Source organism: Fukomys damarensis, unplaced genomic scaffold (assembly GCF_012274545.1).
Source record: "Fukomys damarensis isolate Sample0158 unplaced genomic scaffold, DMR_v1.0_HiC HiC_scaffold_4, whole genome shotgun sequence".
NCBI classification, from domain to species: Eukaryota; Metazoa; Chordata; class Mammalia; order Rodentia; family Bathyergidae; genus Fukomys; species Fukomys damarensis.
Window position 1 is genome coordinate 50,001,100 of NW_022900916.1, and position 24,269 is coordinate 50,025,368.

The following is a 24,269-nucleotide window of genomic DNA, read 5'->3' on the forward strand; positions in this document are numbered from 1 at the left end:
TCATGAGAAAGATTCGGTCATCCAGCGCATGACACCTGTTGAGGAGTTGTGGAGAATGAAATTGACAACTGGTTTTGGAGATCTTTGAAATTTAGGGTGAAATGTATAAGTGAAAAAAATTTTACTAGATTTTCAAAAATTAAAATGTGTTACTAACTTGACTGAGATGTAACCTCTCAAAAATATTAAACTTTAGGATATAGAAAATTTGTTGTCACAAAATTGGAGATTTGAATGCTGATACAAGTGGAGAAATGCTGAACTCTGGGGGAGAATGATTATCTCATACTTAGTTACATGGTTTGCTCAGATTTTGGAAAATTAAAATTGTTAGTTTGACACGGAAAGGGAGCTAACAGTTATTGTAAGTAGATAGATTCATTCATATGAAATGTTCGTATTAAAAATACACTTTCTTAATAATTTTGAAGCGAACATTATAGACTTTTAACAGTATGATAAAATTCCATATTATTACCTAGGTTGATAATTTGATTCAACTTTACAAATTATGAGAAAAAATATGTTTTGGGGTTCCATAGAAAATGCACTCTTCTAGATTGGTGTTTTCTACTTTCATTTTGTCTGTTAGTCTTCTTTCTCTGTATGTCAGGAAGATTTTCACTCTTGATGCCCTTACTCTGGCATGATTTTAAATTCTATTCGTGGCTGACATACAGACCTGGCACAGGATAGTAGAGCTTGGAGACAATAAATTTGGAAAATGGACTATATTTGCTGCTTCTTTCAGTTTATAAAATGTCATGGAATTGTAAAATTGGTAGTGGATTTTAAAAGACAGAATGTTTTTGTGTTTCAGTCAACAGAAATATGTTACAAATCAATTAGATAGCAGTTTTAACATGTCATGGCCTGGATCCCTTGAGAATCTGGTGAAAACTGTAGTCTCTCCCTAACAAAAATGTAGAAGTGTATTTGTGGGCAATAGTTTGCATGCACCTAAAGGCTGTAGGCACCTCCCGAATGACTGACTCTTTGGGTTCCAGGTTAAAAAAAAAATTCCTGCATCAAGTCTGAAACTTTCATAAGGAACAATTAATTATTTATCTATCAAAAGATGGGTGTGCATTTAATGTCATATAATATGAGAAAAGAGGGAGCCTTATTTATCTAAATGCCATTTATCTGATCCTAATCATGTTGAGACTGGATGGAAAAGTAAAAAGCATATCAAATACTAGGTTATTATATTTTTACTCCACCTGTACCCTCTATGCACATGTAAATTATTTACCAAAACATTGTTCACTGATAAAGGGATCCACCTTTGAACATCCATTCCTCAATCAACAAATCATGCCTACTGTATGTTATATATTTATGAGTTACTTCTCTCTGCTTGCTAAATGTTGTATAACACTTTGAAATCATGCAAATACATTGCAAAGTAAAAATAATGTAAATTCAAAAGCAAATTATTTGAGTAACAATCAAGAGAGACCCTTAGGAAAACTGATGAATATATGGAGTACTTTTGCAGAAATGAGACGTAACAGTAAGAGAATAAAATAGTATATCAAACCATTTTGTTACAAAAACACCAATTATCATGGGACTATAATACAATTAATGAAGTTCTGTTCAAAGTATTAATGCATAATTGTAATTATAAAATTATTTTATTAAAATAATAAAATTAAATAAAGTTATTATCTTAGCCACTTTTTCAAGATAATGTCCCATCTAATGTTTTTCTCTGTGATAAAACGTTGATTACCTTTTTGTGGATTTGCATTAATCAGCCTTTTCCAACTCCCAGTTATCTGAAAATAATGAAGACCTCCTGTGAATAGATGTAGCTCTTTATATTTTTCTTTTAATGTCTTTTCTTCTCAAACTTTTCCTTTTTCATTTGGAGAACATATGTACAGATCATATTTTCTCACTTTATTGTCATGTCAGTGACCATCCCTTCGTACAGTTTTTCCAAAAGCTATGAATAATAGCCAGATGATCTAGTGACTTTGAAAACTAGCCTTTCTCATCCTTTTTAACTTACTGTTTTTCACTCACATGACAATAGGCAAAATAATTCATAGTTCTTACTTTACAAGTAGGTACAGAAAATTTCTTGGCTTTGTGTAATTTACTATAGTGTCAGGAGAATTTAGATCTCACAAATTTAAAAAGGATATATTTTTCTTTGGTTTTGTTAGACTGGCATTAGAATTTTCTTACACTTTAAGGTATCATAAAAATACTTTTTATTGACCTGAAACTGTGGGACTTAAATAATTATAATGGTCCACTATTTTTTAACATAATTTTATAGCAGAGTGAATATAATTAACAATAATGTATTATATATATATATATATATATCATAGAAAAGAAGACTATGAATGAACTCACTAAAATTTTCTATAATGTCTCTAGGGTGATATTTACTGGGCTTATATGTAAGATGTTCGTTGAAACTAGAATCAGTTAACCATTTTGCTGAGCTATCAGCACTAGGACAACCATTTGGGCAGCTTGAAAACACCTGAAGCACTGAATTTTGTTTCATTATTGATAATGGCACAGCTATATGTGCTGTGTGGACGTACATCATTCACCCCTCCAGTGCCTTGCATGCTGACAAATTTAAGATGTCCATTTGAGTTAGTGTACATTTAGATAGATAATTCAATTACATGTATTTAATAAATACTAAACACATTTGCAAGGCTTATGACCTAATGTATCATGACCCTCTTGTCATCATTATTCATCGATATACAAGTATTTTATCATTTGTATGATTTTTAATTTTAAAATGAAGAAGCTATTCAAACATTGAGAAAAATCGCCTTCAAACGTTGTGTGCCACATTTTTCCCTGCACATGTTATAGAAAATTTGAGTATGTCCTAAATTACCAGAAAACAGTTATTTTGATTTTTTAAAATCTTTCCCAGGATTCTATCAATTTCAGGATGAAATTATGCTATCTTTTGACTTATATATAAAAGGGAAAATTTTTTATCTCCTTGTAAGAGATTTTTATGTGTATTTCTATATAATTATATGATTTTTATTGTTTTCTACTGAGGAAATCCTCTTTGAAATGTCTTCTTTCTACATTATATAATGGGCTTAAAGAACACAATTGAATATTTTTAAGTTTGCAAGACTACCTCTCCCATTCCTGCACTATCATTTTTATTGCCAAAATTTTGTATTTTCCACAGAAATTAATTTTATGTGTTACTTAATGCCTGTTTTATATATAATAAATAAAATGTGCAAAAGAAAGGAGAGCCTATTATTTTACTGAAATAATTGCACAATCAGTAAGATACATTTTATAATATTCTTTATAATTACTAAAGTTTAAAGACAACCTAAATTCAAGAATCTTATCTAGCAGCATAGCAGTTGCTTCTGGCATGCCAAACTAAAATCAATTTCAGCTATTTAATCTTAATTATAACAATATAGTTAAAAAACTTTGACCTTAACAGCATTATGTATATATGAATTTTTGAAATAACATTCCTATAATTTTAATCTAACTAACATTGGTTAGAGGAAGAAAACATTGTTAATGTAATAAGACTGTACAATTTGTAATTATTGGTATTTTTCATTTAATAACAAAGTAATGTGTCTTATTTTTCTAAGAAAATGAAGAATATTGATGTATTTTAATACAGACATGCATCTGCACAAGTACTTTTAACATGCATAATATTTTATTTGCATGTATTACAGAAACACTGTAGTTTTTCAGTGTTTTAATATATTAATTTGCCTTTGTATATAGACTGCACTAAAAAGTACAATGTGGGTTTATCATCTGAAGGGATACTTAACAGACATGAGGCTTAATAAGTGACAGCTATTCACTACATAACCCACACTGAAAATGATGATCCAATATCTCCCCATTATTGAAAGTAATTGTTACATTCTTTAATATGGTCTCCTGCCATCTGCTTCTCCATGCTGTTTTGGCTTTGATTTATGGAAAATATTTATCAGAATGTTGAAAAATTGCTAACAGGCATAATAGTAGCAGTGAGATCACTAAGAAACTCTGCAACATCTTTTAATATACTTACACATTCCCCAGACATTCTAGGATAAATAGAATACTGTATTCTAATATGTAAAAACCTTTTAAAGCTGCTAATTGGTATTGACTAGGCTTATCCCTTGATAATGAAATTAATAAGAATTTCAGCTGTGTTAAGACTTTCTAATATTTAATATGCTTATGGATATTTTTTCTACATACCTGCTTCAAACGTAATAAAGCAAAATGCTCTGAGGTAACTATAAAGAATAGTATTCTATGTTTAAATGCAGATTCATTGCTTTTTTAAAAAGCAAAAACCACATGAATAGATATTGCAAAACACTATCAATGCCAGTAATGCTGATTAATATAATTTCTGTGTAGAAGGAATTGCCAATCTAATATAAAGAAAAATAAGTCAGGCCATTTCAACACCAGAGAGATTGAAAAAATGAATGACTGAATGGGTTTTATATCTGATTTTATAAGCTACCACAGGGCCACACATATACATAGACATAGATATATATATATATATCTATGTATATATATATATACATAGATATATATATATATATCTATGTCTATGTATATGTGTGGCCCTGTGGTAGCTTATAAAAAGTTATCTAATCTTAATCTTGACATTAGAAAGGATTCTGCACATAACAATATACTATTTTGATATTATTATTTGCTAGATTATAAAATTGATTTACTAGGCACTCCTTTTGTAAATACAAGAAACATTTGAAACTATAACCACATCTCTTCAATTGGAAAAACACACATATCTACCTCATTCTGTGTGAAGTCAAAGAAATAAAGAAAGCTGTAACATGTTTTAATATTTTTCACTAAAATATGTGGTATTTGCAGTGATAAAATATTAAAATATAATACACATGATGATTTCATTGGCTTCCAAAAGAAAGATTAAAACCCAGACAGTTGTGGTTGTTATTATTATTACCACTTACACAATGATGACCATGTGGTGGGTAAGTGATAAAATATAATACAGTGAGGCTTACACAGTAGATTGGTTATACAGTAGATACCTATCATGTCAAATGGATATCAATTTCATTAATTTGTAACCACAAAACAAGATTACAACATGCTAGATCATGATGATTTTGAAAAAGTAGACCATATTGTGGTTAAGTATACAATTCCCATAATAAGGGAAAGGTGCCTGCAGGCTATTGTTCCTAGCATGGATTAAAATTTACATACTGCTTCTCCTTGTGTCAAAACATCTGGTGCCTGCAAACGCTAACATTTTGTTAAAAAGTTTTACAGGCCAGGAAGAGTGGATGGGAAACACTGCATATGAATCATTCAAGCATTATAATACAATAAGAGCTATGTTCAGAAAAAATTAAATTGTGCAAACAATACTATCATCAAGATTATAATTTATTTGCTTATATCAGTGAAAAGTAATGTGTGTATGGGTAAACAGTGTTTGAATTTGTATGGTTATCACTTCAAAAACATTTATTTCATGTAATTATAGAGAACAAGTAGGTTTCTAAGTCTTTCAAGATTTTCAATCTCTCTAACAAGTATAAAAAATATATTTGAGATGTAGATGGATCCTCTTTCCATACAGTTATCCAATTTGATAAAGTCAGCCTTTACCTGGTTCTTCAGTTCTTTAGGCTAACAAGGCCACTCATGATCTTCCTACTTTTATGGATTTTTCTCACCACCTAGTCCATGGTTATGATCATCGTCTTTTATGGATGCGTGAGGCAGCTGATGCTTAAATTCTATCATTGCACTGGTGTGTAATGCATAGGTAACATCTTCACTAGATGGTTGGGCACTGGTTGCAATGTATCTCTAGCTTTAGCTTGACCTGTATCATATTACTTATCATAGTCTTGCTTAATGTGCTATGTCTTTAATCAAAGATTAAGTGTTGCTTAATTGTAAGTATGGGAAGGATGCAGATTCTTCAGATAATGAAATAATGTTCACTTAAGAGTGACCATTCATTCATTGAAATGTTCTTCTTTCAATCTTTTTTTGCAATTCTTTCAGGTACAGTGAAATAAGTATTTATATTTTCTTTGGGCTTATCTAAAATATGAATTTCAGAAATAAAAATAATGTCAAATTTTAAAACAATGGATAGAGTGAAACCTATTCTAGAGTCTTTTGATTCCTCCACTATTGTTTTACTAGCACTTCTCAGGAAACAATGATTGTAGCTGAAGAGGAAGAACACAAAAGATGGAAGTCATTAGAATTCTAGTTAAGTGTTATAGTGACTGAATTAAAAACACTCTGGAAGCACACATCAAGGCATCCAAACAAATATCAGACACACTGAGTCCTAAGTGGAGTGGGAGTCTGGTGCAGAAGGGAGGTGAGAGAAAAGGGGTAGGGGCTTTTAAAGTAGAAGCAACCAATCAGATTACTGTATTCATTCAGTAGGGAATCATCAGTACTTTGACTCCTTAGGATGCCACTCTTTGGGGGGCACATTTGGATTTATTTCCAGTAATGAGTCTTCAGAACTTTTTTGTCATGTGATCCCAGTTATTTAGTAGAAAGATAGTTGATTAGAAGTCCCTTCTGTCACTTCTTCTAGAACCAAAGTAAGAAAGCATATGTTTCAGTGTGTGTGTGTGTGTATCTGTGTGTGTGTGTGTTTGTGTGCTTATGTGTATGTGTGTATGTATGTATGTACGTGGGTGTGTATGTGTGGAGAAAGAGGAGGAGCAGGTAGGAGAGGAGAAGGAGAGGGAGATGTAGGAGGAGAAAGAGGAAAAGGGGGGTAAAGGGAACAGTGATGGTATGCTAAATTAAGAAGTACTGTTCTCTAGTAGCTCCAGCATTACTCACTTCACCTTCTCAGACAGAATGGTGTTTTTCTTATTAACAGTAAGCACATAATAAACCTTACAACCAGTAGTCTCCCATTTTAAGTACCTCTCCCACAATGTCTATGAAGTAATTAATAACACCTTGCATCTGTTCCTCAATAGGATATCTATCTATGTATCTATCTATCTATCATCTATAGATCAAAGAAACTGCATACTTAAGAAGATATTCAGTATCTTTGGATGGTATTTGTCAAGGTAGTAATGATATAAATTCTTCATAAGTTCATATATAAGGTTTACAAATTTATGGATACCAATTAAAATAAGTAGTTTTTTTTTGTAAAAGACAAGTTGGCATTGCACTTTGTGAAGAAAGATAAAGAAATAAAAATAAAAAGTCTGAAGAAAGAAGAACAATGTGAGAAGAAAAGGCACAGATCTTAAACTCTAATAAAAACTCTGTGGTGTAGGACAACGAATGAAACAATGCAAAACTCAACTATCTGTACTGAACTGTCAATGAAAGAGGCTCTGGAAAAAAATGAAATCAGAAATGATTTTTTCTCAGATAACAACAAAGATGGTGATCACAGTGAAAGACATGATTAATAACTCTAGAGCAGAAACAGATAAAAAATAGAGGAGCTGAGGAAAATGATGGAAACCATGAATACCCAGAATAGGAAAAAATTGGAAAGCATAAAAAATAGCCAAGCAGATAGCCACAGCAGGATAAGTGAATGTGAGGACAGAATTTCAGATGTAGAAGACAGCATTGAGGTTAACAAACATAAAAACAAAGATTTCTTAAAATAGCAAGGGACCATGAGAAATAAATCCAGCAGCTGCTAGATGATGCAAAGAAAAACATAAGCCTGATTCTAGTAAATGCAAAGCAGGAGATAGTACAAATAACATAAAAAACTGTTCTCAGAAGTACTGGCAGAAAACTTCTGTGCAGGAAAAAGAATCTGATGTACAGACAAGTGAGGCAGATAGGGCTCCAACTAGCCATGATAAAAAAATCTACAACTAGGTATATGATAGTCAAGATTCCAGAAACCTGATAGAAGAACAAAATATTAAAATCAGTTGGAGAAAAGAAACAAATCACATACAAAAGAAAGCCCATCAGAATCACAGCAGACTTCTCAGCACAAACCCTTAAGTCAAGAAGAGCATGGAGTGAAGTATTTCAAGCCTTAAAAGAAAACAATCTCCAACCCAGATTGATATATCCTGCAAAACTATCTTTTAAAATTGATGGGAAAATAAGATGTATTCATGACAAAGAATACCTGAGGAATTTCATGAATACCAAACTAGCACTTCAAACAATTATAAACAGTATCCTAGAGAAAGACAATGATGGTACCAACTCCATGATGCCCAACAGAATGAAGCCATTAGGCAAAGCAAGAAATTAAATGGAAAGGGGAAAAATAAAAAATAGAAGAGCCAACAACAGCAAAAATATCATGGCAAGAATAGGTCAATACATATCAGTTATAACCATCAATATCTATTGTCTCAATTCATCAATCAAAAGATATTGACTGGCAGAATGGAAGAAGCAAGATCTGACAATATGCTGACAAGAAACACTTAATTCAAAATGAAATCATAGACTAAAAGTCAAAGGATAGAAAACAATGCTACATTAGACAGGAACCTGAAAAAAAGCAGGGGTAGCTATTTTACTTGCCGAGAAGGTGGATTTTAAACCAAATCTGGTTAAGAGAGACAAAAAGGCCACCACTTGCTTTCAAAGGGAATAATCCAAGAGGAAGAAATGACAATCATAAATATATATGCACCAAATACTAGTACACCCAATTATGTAAAACAAATATTAATAGACATGAAAAATCAAGTAAGCATTAATACAATACTAGAGGGGGATCTCAACATCCCACTGTCACAGATAGATCAACTAGACAGAAAAATCTACAATGAAATATTAGAACTGAACCAAGCATTTGAATAAACAGACTTAATAGATGTGTACAGAGTGTTCCATCCCACATAATCAGAGTACACATTCTGCTCAGCTGCACATGGGTCATTCTCCAGAATAGACCATATGCTAGCTCATAGAACATGCTCAGGTAAATGCAAAGGAATTTAATTTATTCCCTGTATATTGTCAGAACTTAGTGCAATGAAACTGGAGATCAATAGCAAAAGAAATCACAAGGCATCCACAAAAACATAGTAATTGAATAACACCCTCCTGAACAACTCAATGGGTTACAGAGAAAATTAAAGAAGAAATTGGACAGTTTCTACAATTAAATGATAAGATCCATATAGCATACTGGATTTTATGGGACACAGTGAAAGCAGTTCTATGAGGGTAATTGGTAGCAGTGAATGCCCATATTAGGAAAACAAAGTGTGCTCAAATAAACAACCTAATGCTGAACCTCAAGCTCCTAGACAAAAAGAGAAAGACAGACTCAAAGCTCCTACAAAGGTCAAAATTATGAAGATCAAAGCAGAAATCAATGCAATTGAGCCTAAGAGAATGATATAAAAAATCAATGAATTAAGGAGTTGGTTCTTCAAAAGAATAAATAAAATTGACAAAACTTTAGTTAACTTTTTCTAAAAAGGAAAGAAAAGGCTCAAATCCAAGCAATTAGGAATTAAAAGGGTAAAATTATAATAGATCAAGCAGAAATCCAGAGAATCATCCATACATAGTTTGAGAAATTGTATTCCAATAAGATGGAAAACATAGAAGAAACGGACAGCTTCCTAGAGACATATGAATTACCAAAGCTGAATTAAGAAGATATATAAATTCTAAACAACCCAGTATCAATCATAAAAAAATGTACTTGAAAACTTACCAACAAGGAAAAGCCCAGGTCCTGGTGATTTCACTGCTGAATGCTACAAAAAAATTAGGGAGAATCTAATGCCACTACTTATCAAGTTCTTTAATGAAATTGAAAGGGAAGCAATACTCCCAAATTCATTCCTGGAAGCAAGCATTATCTTGATTCTGAAAGCAGAAAAAGACCCAACCCAAAAAAGAGAACTTCGGGCCTAACTCCCTAATGAACATAGATGTAAAAAATCCTCAATAAGGTACCAGCAAACAGAATGCAGAAGATCTTCAAGAAGATCAAATATTCTGACCAAGTGATATTTATCCCAGGGGTACAAGCATAATTCAACATATGTAAATCAATAAATGTAATACACTATGTAAACAGAGTCAAGGACAAAAACCATGTGATCATCTGAATAGATGCAGAAATAGCATTTGACAAAAATCCAACACCCATTCATGATAAAAACCTACAGAAAATTGGAATAGATGGTTTTTATTGCAACCTGATAAAAGCCATCTATGAAAAACCAACAGCCAACATCATACTAAATAGGCAAAAACTGAAATCTTTCATGCTAAAATAAGGACGAGACAAGGATGTCCACTATCACTACTCCTGTTCAATATAGTTCTGGAGACATTAGCTACAAGAATTAGACTAAGGAAATAAATAAAAGGAATACAGATAGGAGAGGAAGAAGTCGAACTGTCATTATTTGTGGATGACATGACAATATATAGAGAAGACCCCCAAAACTCCATCAAAAAACTTCTACACTTACTGACCAAATTCAGTAGAGTAGCTGAATACAAAGTTAAAACTCAAAAATCAATAGCTTTTTTGTACATGAATAAGAGACTCTTTGAGAGAGAAATTGGGGAAACAATTTCACAATAGCATCCCCAAAATGAAATATATAGGAATCAATCTAATGAAGGAAGTAAAAGATCTCCATTTTGAAAACAACAGCACTCTGAAAAAAAAATCAAAGGGGACATAAAAATGTTCTTAGGAAAAATCCATGCAATGAAAATGGCCATGCTTCCAAATTGCTATATAGATTCAGTGCAATCCCAATTGAAATTCCAATAACATATTTCACAGAACTAGAGAAAACAATCCAAAAATTCATTTGGAACAAGAAGTGACCTAGAATAGCAAAAGTAATGCTAGGTAACAAAGATAAGGCAAGGGGAATCACAACCTCCAACTTGAAACTATACTACAAAGCCACTGTGATAAAAACAGCATGGTACTGGCAAAGCAACAGAACTGAGGATCAATGGATTAGAAGATTAGAAGATACAGAAATAACTCCAGATATACCCAGCTACCTCAGATCTGACAAAGAAGCCAGACACCCTCACAGGAGGAAAGATAGCCTCTTCAATAATTGGTGCTGGAAAAACTGGGTTTCAACTTGACAAAGATGAAAATTAGACCCATATCTTTTACCATGCACTAAAATAAAATCAAAATGGGTCAAAAATCTAAATATTAAAGCAGAAACACTAAACCTGCTAGAAGATAGGTTAGGTAGAACTCTTGAAGACATTGGTGTAGGAAAAGACTTTATAAACAAAACCTCACTTCCAGAGGAAGTAGCACAAAAAATTAACAACTAGGATCCCATCTTATTATAAAGCTTCATCACAGCAAGAGAAACCACCAACAGAATGAAGAGACAACCTACAATGTGGAAAAAAAAAGTTTTACCAGCTATTCCTCAGACAAAGGACTACTATGTAGAATATATAAAGAACTTCACAAAATCAGACATCCCATATTTAAAGAACCAATCCAATAATGGGCATCTAAAATGAACAGATATTTCTCAGACAAAGAAATAAAAGCAGCAAATAAACGTGAAAAAAATGTTCAATATCAGTTATCATTCAAGAGATGGAGATGTAAGCAACTTTGGGATTTTATCTCACTGCAGAAAGAATGACTGCTATCAAGAAATAAACCGATAAGAAGACATCCCACTTGTTTGTGCTAGTTGACAGGCAGCTGAGGTTTTGTTCATAAAATCATTTTCTACACCAGTCTTCAAGAGTTCTACCTAACCTCTCTTCCAGCCAGTTTAGTGTTTCTGTTTTAATATTTAGATCTTTAATCCATTTCAATTTTAGTTTAGTGAATGGTGAGAGATATAGGTCTAGTTTTAAACTTTGGCTAGTTGAAACCCAATTTTTCTAGCACCATTTATTAAAGAGGATATCTTTCCTCCAGTGCAGGTGTTTGACTCCTTCATCAAATATGAGGTAGCTGAGTATGTCTGGAGTTGTTTCTTCATCTTCTAATGCATTCCACTAATCCTCTAATCTATTTCTTTGCCACTACCATGTTTTTTTTTAATCTCAGTGTCTTTGTAGTACAGTTTCAAGTTGGGAATTGTGACATCCCCTACTTGTCTTTATTGCCTAGAATTGTTTTTGCTATTCTAGGTCTCTTCTTGTTTCAAATGAATTTTTGGATTGTTTTATCAAAGTCTGTGAAGTATGCTGCTGGGATTTCAATTGGGATTGCATTGAATCTATATAGCAGCTTTGGAAGTATGGCTATTTTCACTATGTTGATTCTCCCTACCCAGGAGCAAGGGGATGTCTTTCCATTTTCTGATATCCTTCAATCTCTTTTTTTCAGAGTGCTATAGTTTACAGAGAAGAGGTCTTTGATTTATTTTGTTAGGTGGATTCCCAGGTATTTCAATTTTTTTGATGCTATTGTGAAAGGAATTCTTTCTGCACAGCAAGAGAAATAACAAAAAGTGTGAAGAGACAACCCACAATGTGTAAAAACTTTTCACCAGCTCTTCCTCAGACAAATGTCTACTATGTAGAATATATAAAGAACTGAAAAGAATCAGACCTCCCAAATTTAAAAACCAATCCAGAAATGGGCATTTTAAATGAACAAATATTTCTCAAAGAAAATAGAAATAGCAAATAAACATATGAAAAAAAATTGACATCACTGGTCATTCAAGAGATGCAAATGAAAACAACACTGAGATTCCACCTCTGCCCAGAAAGAATGGCTGCTATCAAGAAATCAACCAATAACAAATTCTGGTGGGCTTGTGGGAAGAAAGGAACTATTCTTCATCGCTGGTGGGAGTGCAGACTGGTGCAACCACTATGGAAATCAGTATGAAGATACCTCAAAGAACTAGGATTGGAGATCCCATTTGACCTAGCTATTTCCCTGCTGGGTATCTTCCCCAAAGAATTCAAAGTATCATACCACAGTGATATATGTGCACCCAAGTTCATAACAGCACAATTCGTGATAGCTAAAACTTTGAAGCAGCCCAATTGCCCATCAACAGGAAACTGGATAAAGAAAATGTTTTTTTGTTTTATTTTATAAAATGGAGTACTACTCAGCCATAAAGAATGTGAAACTAGAGACATTTATAGCTAAATGGATGCACATTGAGGTAATACTCAAGTGAAATAAATAGGACACATATGTGTAAATACTGAATAGTTTCTCTGGTGTGATAAAGTGTAAATAAGGACTAAAAAGTATAATAGATAATGTGAAATAGGAAGAAAAGGTGCAAAAGAGAAGGGGAAGTGGGAGGTATATGGGAAAAGAAAGATGGGAATGGAATTAGCATGAGAAAAAGACAAAATGGAAACATAGTCTTTGTAAATAGGGATGGATGGAAGGGTTGAAGGCAGTGGCCTGGGAAATGGGGAGAAATAAGAACCAAGATGGATTATGTAAAGGTGTAAGTTTCCAATGATAAATGTCATTACATTGTATACCTTAAATGTACCAATAAAACTAATTAATATTTTTAAATAAAATATAAAATAAACTAATAACAAATTTTGGCAGGGGATGTGGGGAAAAAAGTAAACCTTCTGCATTGTTGGTGGGAGTGTAGATTGGTGCAACGACTGTGGAAATCAGTGTGGAGATTTTTCAAAAAACTATTATTAGAGGTCCCATTTAACCCATCTATTCCTCCAGCCCAAATGCCCTTCAACTGGTGATTGGGTAAATATTTTTTTTTTAATGAAATAGAGTATTACTCTGCTATAAAGAAAGATAAACTAGAGGCATATACAGTTAAGTGGATGCACCTTGAGGCCATACTCTTAAGTGAAATAAATAAGACACATGTGTAAATACTGAATTGTTTTTTTCGTTTGAGAAACTAAAAATGTATATAGGACTAAACTGCATAATAGATATTGTGAAACAGGAAGTAAATATTCAAAAGAGAAAGGGAACTAGGGAGGGGAGTGGGGGAAATGAAAGAAAGGAAAGAAAAATTCAAAAAGAAAGAAAAACTGGAAACAACTTTTGTAAATAGGGAGGGTGGAAGAGTTGATGGGAAGGCAGGGGAATGAGGAAAAAAAATAAGAACCAAGATATACCATGTATAGGTACAAATTCACAATGATGGATGTGATCATAATGTATACTTAAAATGTATCAGTAAGCTCAATAAATTAAAAAGAGAAACATTTCCCAGCTTGGCTTTATTGGGAGGTGAGGAAATCTTTAAGTTGGGCCCAGTGAGAGGTTTTAGGTTATTAGTTGTAAACCCTTGAAGGGGACTCTGGGGCTCCTCTTCCTTTATGCCTTTTGCATCATGGATATCAGACAAGGTTTTGCCCCTCTACACATTCCCTACTATACGTTTCCTTGGCACAGGCCCTAGCGCAATGGGGTCAAATAATCATCAACAAACTTCCAAAGCTCTGAGCCAAAATATATCTTTTCTTTCTAAATCAATTATCTCAGGTACTTTTGTTACAGTATCAGAAAGCTGCCTAACACACTATGTTATTAGCAGTTAGAATATAAGCAAGCTTCTCAACATCAGGGCTTTTTATTACAAGCAAATGATTTATCACTAATTGAGATAGTGTGTTGAGTACCCTATGTCTAGGATATTCCGTCAGTCATTTCTTTGTATCAAATGCCTTTGTCCTTCAAATACTGTTCAGACAGATATGAGTCATTATTACTGTAAACATAAACCAAATATATTTTGAATATTAGGATGTTGACAGTAGAATTTCAGGTCTTCTTGTTATGTTCTAAGCCATCATCCATTTCCCTTCCCACATAGGCAGCAACTGTGTTGCCTAGTGGGACTGTCTTCCTGAGTTCAGGTGTGGATTATCATCCATGTGGACTGGATCAGATAGCCCAGGCACACAACAATTGGTTTGTGGATCTTCCTTGACAACATTATTGGTTCAAGGGTGGCTCAGTCCTCAGGAACCTCAGAAATTTTGTTTATTGCTCTATGAAATGATTGCTCTTTGTGAACAAGGCAGTATGTGGGACCAATAAATACGGCAGCTGTCTTCCTATCTGGAGGAAAGTCAGCCTGAAGAAAGAGCTGATGTACATGGGTCAGAGGAACTTAGAGAATTCCAGAGGAACAGATTGAAACTCTAACTGAATCATACCAAAATCCTGTCCTTCCATATGTCCTATCTAATGTAAGTTCTATGGTTAGGAAAAATTTCCTTTAATGTTTTAGCCACTCTGGTGGGAGTTTCTACTGCCAAATGAAAATATACTACTGGCTTTGCCAGGACTAAGGAAGGACTTCTAATCTTCTGATACACATGGCTCACGTGAGCCATGGTCACCCACAGAGCCACAGAGTATGCCTCCCACGTGCTGATGTTTAGGATGAGAGCTAGAGCTCAAGTATCCATCTGAGATAGTTACAGGAAGTACGAAATCATTCTCAAATTGAAATGTCAAGCTCCTATGTCTTAGAGAAATATACCTAATGTGCTAAGTTCTTTCAGCTTCAGATCTGTGCATAAGGACATTTAGATGTCGGAGAGACAGCTCTTTCTCCATTTTTAAGGGAGCAGAATTTGTTCACAATTATTTTTCTCATGTCCTTGTGACCGTATTCTTTTTCTTATTAGTGGAAGTAAGTTATGCCTAAAGAATGTACAGATCACTGGGAAAATGTGACTTGTTCTGTTCTAACATTTATCTATTTATCAAACATCTATTGATAATCCTACCTAGGTGTCTGGTCTTTTACATTTTGGTAGACAGAAGTAAGAGTTCTTTAGTTCCTATTCCTAATGAACTAATTAATGTAAAAGATGGACCAGTTATACCCACAACTAAAGCCAGGATCTTACAAAATGTTGAAGTAATGCAGGCTTATAAAGAGGAGATTCCAAGACAGTGTTGTTTTGTACTGTTTAAGGTATATGTTGCTGTAGGCTGTTTCTTATTTTTTCATAAAATATTTCTTTTATTTAAAAAATATGAAATACTTTTCAATGGAGTAAAAGCTAGTCCAAATATATAAAATAATAGACACAATTTTGTAAATAAATTAGATGATTATATATAATAGTTCAACTTCTAAAATATCTTGCAAAGTGATTTTCTGTCAAAATATATAAACTGAACTTAGGTAAAAATACTTATATCCTCACCCTCTAAAATATTTATTTGTTGAGTCATTACTAAGTTGTTTACAACTCTGAAGGGTTAGATATAAACTTGTAGAAAATTGATTGCAATGTAAATTATTGCATTAGAGCAAAAAACTGGTTCTTGTCTATATCAAGGCAAAGGAATTTTGTTTCAGACATGAAATTGATTTGAATACATGTTCATTGTTTATAAGACAGCAATATTCTTTATGAGATTGTATACCTTTTATAAATAAATATCAAGTTCTAAATTCTTAGTAGATTGAATTTATCAACTTTTATTTTTTGTCAGTGTGTGTGTGTGTGTGTGCATGTGTGTGTGTTTGTGTAGAGGGAGGAGGGCTATTTGTCTTTAGTGGAGCTTTTTCCTCTTTTTCTTATGCATATGATTATACTATTTTCAAATACAATTTATTGAAGGTTATCCTTTTTCCATAGAAATACTCTTACACTTTTACTGAAAATCAAATGTCCATGTATTTGTGTGTATATTATAGGCTCTCTATTGTGTTTATTGATCTCTTGGACTAACTCATGCAAATATTACACTGATTTGATTGCTATAACATTATAATAAATCTTGAAAACCTACAGTAAAAATTATAGACTTTTTCCACTTTTTAAAGTTCCTTTATATGTTCATTTGAATTTTAGAGTAACCTTGTTTGATTCTTGCAGATAGACGACTGTGATTGCAATTGGAATTGTTCAGAATTTATTAATAAATTTAGGAGATAAATGTTATTTTCACAATATTGAGCCTTCCAGTTCTTGACAATATGATGTATTTCTTTATATACATTCTCTTGGATTTCTATCAGTTTAGTAGTTTTTGGTATATAAATGTTACATATTTTTGTCTCACTTATCCTTAAATATTTTACATTTTTAGTGTTACTGTAAGTGGTATTTTTCATTTCAACCTATGATGTTTTCCTTTCAGAATGTACAATTATGAAAATTGTTATAAATCAATTATTATAAATTAATTGTTATAATTTATATCATAATGTGCAACTTTGCTAATCTCACATATTAGTCCCAGTAGTTTATTTCTCAGAATCCCTCAAATTTTTGCAGACATATTGATGTCATCTATGAATAAAGACATTTTCACCAATTTCTTTTCAATGGGGAAACCTTTTATTTATTCTGTTGCCTATTTCATTGGCTGCGTCCCACAGAACAAATTAAACACTTTTGTGTTTATCACTTTTAATAAGAACAGATATTCTTTTTTATTAATTGAGATTATTGGTGCATTTAAGGCATACAGTACAATTACGTTCATTACTGGGATCTTGTATCTTTACATGACAGGTCTTGGTTCTCATTTTTTCCCCCTTGTCTCTGCCCTTCCTTCACCCCCTCCTCCCCTCCACATTTACAAATACTTTATTTCCATTTTTTCATTTTGTCACAATTTTTTCTTTTCCTTTATTAACTTTCCCCTATGCTTCCCATTTTCCCTACACCTTTAGCCCTTTTCTTCCTATTTCACATGTCAATTATATCATTAGAGTCTTATGTACTATTATACTTTTTCACACCAGAGAAACTATTTGGTATTTACACATGTGTGACTTATTTATTTTACTTAGGAGTATATCCTCAATATGTATCCATTTTCCTATGAATGAATCTAATTTCTCATTCTTTACGGCTGAGTAGTATTCCATTGTATAGAAAAACCACATCTTCTTTATCCAGTTTCCAAGTGATGGGCAAATGGGCTGTTTCCAAGTTTTAGCTATTACAAACTGTGCTGCTATAAACATTGGTGAGCATATGTCACTGTGGTATGATTCTTTCTTACCTGTTTATGATCTTCGGAAGGAAAGCATTTAGACTTTTACCATTAAATTATGTCTGCTGTAGGTGTTTCATAAATACCTTTTATCAGTTTATAGAAATTCTTTTCCAAATTAGTTATCTATCATTGGCAAAACTTAGTGGCTTAAAACAACAGCATTGGTCACCCTAAAGTTTCTGTGGGTCACAGACATAATTTAGTTGTAACTTTTGACTTGCAGGTATTTTCAAGTCTGTAGTTATCTCAAGGTTTAAATGAGACAGATTCAATTCTTAGGTCACTCACATGGATGTTTTATTCTCAAGCAGAGTGAAGTTACTTGGCAACAGTTTGATCCTTTTGTGTCTTTCTTTAAAGTCTTTTGGAAGTGCTTAATCAGGCTAATTATTCCCCACCACTAAATCAAGACCTTCTTAAGTACTGCAGCACTGTGTATAAATCTTGTGAAGCTGTGTTGTGGTTTGGTTTGGATTGGTTTTTCCAATCTGGCTTGTAGGAATAGACACTCTTTCCAGCCTCTGTACAAAATGTCCTATGGGTTTTTTGCTTTAATCCTTTGGATATTTATTTTTCCAGCTTTGTATAGTTTCCTCAGGAACATATACTGATTAGTACCCTGCTAAATACCCATGAGGGACTCTAAGAAATCTCTGAATATTGTCTCCCTGTCTAGGTCTTCCCACTGTAAGATTTTTTAATTCTATTTTCTTAATTTAGGGAATCTTTTAGATTCGACTTGGATTATATTTTTTTGTACCATGGTCTTGACATCCATTCTTAACAGCAAGTGGAGGCAACCATGAAGCTTGCTATATTTGTATTTTGTCTCTCATAAATTATTATTACTATTCCTGAAAATGTTCAGTGTCATTCTAATCATTTTTTCCTGATATCTAATCTATATCTTTAAAAAATCATACTATTATTTCATCCAGAAACATAAATCAGTTGCACATACCTTATCTTGTCCAAAAGCTTGTGATTTGTTTTTCAAAATTGTATCCAAGAAAGAGCATCAACATACTTCATTCAAGAAATTATAAATGTGGAAAAAAGTTAGTCTGTTAAATAATTGCAAAAGAAGCACAGCATTGTTGGAAGCATAATTTACTGACTTCAGTTGTGTAGATAATATTTTTTTATTTTGTAATACATTTTCCCCATGAGCATCCAACAATTAAATGTATGTCAGCTATACCCACCAATAAGTCTATCACAATTTTAAATTAAAATTTTTTACTGTTTCTTCAGTTCGTATATTCAATCTGTTAAAATTTTACATCATGACTCCTGGACCCTGACATGATAGGGCAGCTGCTATCAGACTTACCCTTACAATGTAAATAATATCCAAATAGAAACAACTGTTTGCTGATTAAACAGCTAAAATAGGATCATAATTTTTGGAAAGAAGAATGTCCAGTTGTGATTGTTACATGCAGGAAATATGGGACTAGAGCCCAAGGAGAAACCCATGAGTACTTCTGTTGGGGAATCAGGAGATAGAACTTGGGGCTGCTTGGCAGGTAGGATTTGACAGGCAGGTTATTAGAGAGGAATAAGAAGCAGATAAGGATATTTTAATGAAATTTTTTCTGAGTCAAGGCCTGTGGTGTACATGCACAAGGTAAGACTGAGAAGGGTGACATGAAATAATTGTAGGAAGGTGAAAAATGTGGGTGTACATTTCAGAAAGCACAGAGTTCAATAGAAAAATTCAATTTCAGGCCAGATTAAGCAGACAGTCTTTACCAAATAGCTTTGCTTTTAGTTGAGAAAATCTATGTTCTGGGAATAAAAACACACCCTAAAATTTGTGATGAATCTGTTTTAGGAGTTATAGCAAAGCTGAATCAAACCCACCTTAACAAAGCCCTAAAACCAAGACTTCACAGCTCCAAGTTACCCTCTAATAGTTTAACATCTTGCCATAAGTAAATTTTACGATTCTTATAGGAAAATAACACAATCTGGAGTTCTTCTAATATATTTTACACAGTATTTGGAATACATCACCATACATATAAAAAAGTAGGAAATATTATTGGTAATTAAGAGATTCTTTAAGATATCAATCAGAAAATTCAGGTATAGTCTAGAGGTTGAAAGTAGCAAAAAATATTCCAAAATAATTCTGAATCCTACTTCAAAGAAAATACATGAAATTATAGAATCTCAGTAAAGGATAAGATTGAAAAATATATTGAATAAAAACTGCAAATACAAGTGGGTATTTTGGTACTAGCTAGGCTGAAGCAAGACTGCCGCAAGTTCCAGGACAGCTTGCCGCTCTGGGCGACACAGGAACACGGATAAATCTCACAGCTCGCTGTGCATAGCTCAGTGTTAGCAAGTTTAAAGTCATGCTAGTGGAATACATTTAAAACTGAAATCTAAGAGGAGCAAAACAATTGGACTATCTCAGAAAACAATGTGTAAGAGACTTTGGAAACATAAAAGGTCCAATGTATGTGTAATTGGAGTCACATATGGCGAGAACACAGAGATCACGGAGTCAAATCAATATTTGCAGAAAAAACGCCAAGCGTTTCCTAAATTCTTTAAAAGATATCAGCTCACAGAAGCACGGTAAATTCCAAGCAAGATGAATGAAAAGAGAAGTTTCCTGAGCTCTGGTTTTTGATTTTATACTTGATCCTCCACATTTTAAGTGTTTTGAAAAAGATCTTTCCTCTCTCACCATAGGGAAACTTTCCAACTCTTTCTATTTTTGGAAAAAAATGCTATTTTGCTTAGAAATTAAATAAAAACCCTTATTTCTGTGGCAATTGTTCCAACATTCTCAGTGGCAAATGAATGGGCTAAAAGTAGGGAGAAGTTCATTGTAAGGAAGTAAAAAAGGAATCGCCATTAATAAGGGTAGGTGATATACTATCTTTGTTGCATTTACAAATTTAGGTATGAGTAAAAAATGTAAATAGATATTAACATAGCATCCTTCATTATGTCTTGGAAAGTGTAACTAGTATATTGTCAGGCAACAACACATTATATATCAGAAACCTTTAAATCTTTAACATGCGGTACAAATTTCATTTCAAATATGTATTAAGAAAATAATTCCAAGTGCAACATTATATGTAAGCATAAATCAAACCTTACAATAGCTACATGTATGGAAAAACATAACTTTCCTATAGAGTGGATGATAGAAAATTATGATATCATACAATAGGACAAAAAAGACAGTGTGAGATAGACTAGGAATAATAATTAATCATGGTTATGAAAAATATGAAGCCCTTAAAATAATTAGCTAATGACTGAAAAGTAAAGAATATATAATAAATATATATGATCATATATACAGTAAGCATTTAGTTTAAATTATATGCATACAACAATGAGACATATAAGAATATTAATACTGATTATTTTGGGCCACAAAACTATAATATAAAATTATTTTCTACATGCTTCTGTATTTCCCAGTGCTTACACAGTGACAGTGTCTCACAGTCCTCTTTTATGCACCCAGAATTTCTCACTCTTCTGCCTCAGTTAAGCTCCTCCAGAATGACCATATTTCTCTGTATGTGCTAATTGACCTTCATGGGTCTGCTAAAACTATAGTTCCTCCCAGAAATTTCCCATAGAACCTTCAGCAGAACGTCATTTTTATCATGTTTTAACTGTCATAGCTCATTATATCTGCCTCTTTAAATTGTTAGATTAGTCAATTCTGGAGTTACTCCCACTAAGTCACTTTAAAATAATATGTATCATATTGAGAATTGGAATAAATTCCCATTGGAATTAATTTCTTTCTGTGGAAACCTAAATATGGCAGTAAAAAGCCCCAAATGATAGACATGGGCCTGATAGATGATAATCCAGACAATTCTATTGCATTGTTTTGGGGAAGCTAAAGTTGATGTTGGAGGTTTGATTTCTTATTGCTGCTCAGGGTCTTGGAGAAAAGGTAGCAGCTACTGAAGTCTGAACTTATTTTAGGCTTTAATCAAGATTGACCTCATTTTGGTGATATTAATCTGGAAATGCACCCACCTAAAATATTCTAAAATTACTTGCAATATTTTACTATATTTTATTTTGTTTTTATTTATTTGAGGAAACAAATTAAGCAGCAGGAGGAAGAACTATCATGGCATTCAACTAGGCTTTCTGGTTTAGTTCCATAGATAAATCCATTAGGACAACTTACTCAAAATAGCAGAAAGGTGCAGTTAAAAGAGACAGAATCTCTCTTCATCATCAAAGTGATGCTCAGAATAGTTGAAGAATTGCCACTGTCATTTTATCCCCTCAGAAAAGTTTAAGTCCAAACAATTTCAGAGCCTCAGAATGGATAAGTGTACAAAAAAATCCAGTCAGTTCAGTGGAAAAATAAGTCCATGAAAGTAGTTAACGTCTTGTAGAAAGCACTAACAGATTTATGTTCTTCAACTCATATTTAGAACTTTATACTGTTAGTCATTGCAGTGTTATGTTTTTAACTGAATACTAACAAACCTTATCGAGTGTGCTGGCAAACCACAGAGAATGGCCTTTTGTACTTCTACCACGTAGGTTGTGTGAGACCTGTCAGAATCTGTTCTAAATTTTATGGTCTATTCTCAGAACACACAAATCTTTTCTCTAAAATGACAGATATTCTACAACTCTAAATTTTCTAAACTCCCCCAAAGCATATCTTCTTGCATAAAAAGTTGTAAATATCAAGAAAAATGATACCTCTCTGTTTATTTCGTAATACTTCATCTATAATTACAAATAATAATACCTACATGTGGTACATAATTTTAATGGTATAATCTAGTCTTAGTGTTTTACTACCATTCATAAACTGCCTCAGCAGAACTACGTGTGATTTATAGCATCAATAGAACCCTTTAAATTACCTCTTATGTTGTAGGGCATGTATTGCCCTGTGGTCTCCCATGCAACCTCAGAGACAAAGGAAACAAGAAATAGAGAATCGTGATTTCACTGTAAATCAAAAGCTAAGTGTTGTTTATGAGCACTGGGCTTTTGGCACACAATAGCATTTCACTTTTCCTTTGTAACTGTTAACTTGATTTGGCACAAAACTTAATTCAGTGAACAATTACTTACATTTTAATGTTTTGGCATCAACAAATAAGGCTAGGTACTAAATATATCCATTATTTTTGTAAAATCAGTCTTTCAAAAGTGGCAGAAATTTTATGTATGGAAAGAATATTTGAAGATATGTATTTTATGTCAATAGCATGTACATATTGTAAAGCTTCATGTTTGCTGACTTTTCCATGAGCTTTAAAAATAAAGTTTCCACATTAAACCAATTAATCTCTTGGTTAATAAATGCAGGAAATAAAACAAGTAAAGTGGCACTTGAGAATCAGTCTACAGTAACCAATAAATTTTTGAAATACATAATTTGGATTTATATAAATAAGTTTTGATAGAGAACTCAGACACTCAAATATAAAAGTTGGGCTTAGAGGAGTCATTACATTCATTTTCTGACCATACATTCAAAGTACAATGAATACATTTGATTATTATTTTTAGATCCCACTTAGCAACTGCAAATTTCCAAAGCATTTTAGTGTAGTTTGACCTTGATGTTTCATGGAATAAAGATGTCTTTTGAATTTAGAGCGACCTTTCCTCCCAAATCTGAGCCTAATAATGATCCTAAGTGGTCAGAGATCAGAGCAATCACTTGTGATGCAGATGCAAGCATTTGTCAGAAGCAGGCAAAATCACAGGCAGAGAAAACCACATTTTGCGTCTTGTTACCATTACTTCTAGCACACACCTGGAGAGATAGTCCCACTTTCTCGTGCACATTGTTTTATCTTTCTTCCCTTTGTCATAGTTTATGTGTGCTGGATTTGTCACACCCCTGTTCATACCATCTCACTGCAGCGTGCCTGTGACATTTCTAAGCAAAGATAGGTAAACAGATAAAGAGTCACGTTTTAAAAAATTCTCAACCCATTAGCAGTTTAATCTCTAAAGCAGTTGGTTAAGAAATCAAAGACACAGATGGGGATTATTTCTACATTTTGTGTGTCTAATATTTACCTGCAGGCATATATAAAATAATTCTTAAATAAATGGGGCTACTTAAAATTTACAGAATTGAACCTCTGCAGACAGAAGTTGATCTTAAACTGACACAAACCAGATAGTCTCTTAACGTTACTCTAAGGAGTTTTAAACTGACTCTGTTAAAGCTGAGGTTATTTGCCTTGGGGATGCCTAATGGAAGGATTATTATAACACCGTCCACAAATAGGGGCCTTGAGAGTCAGTCTATTGCACTCCA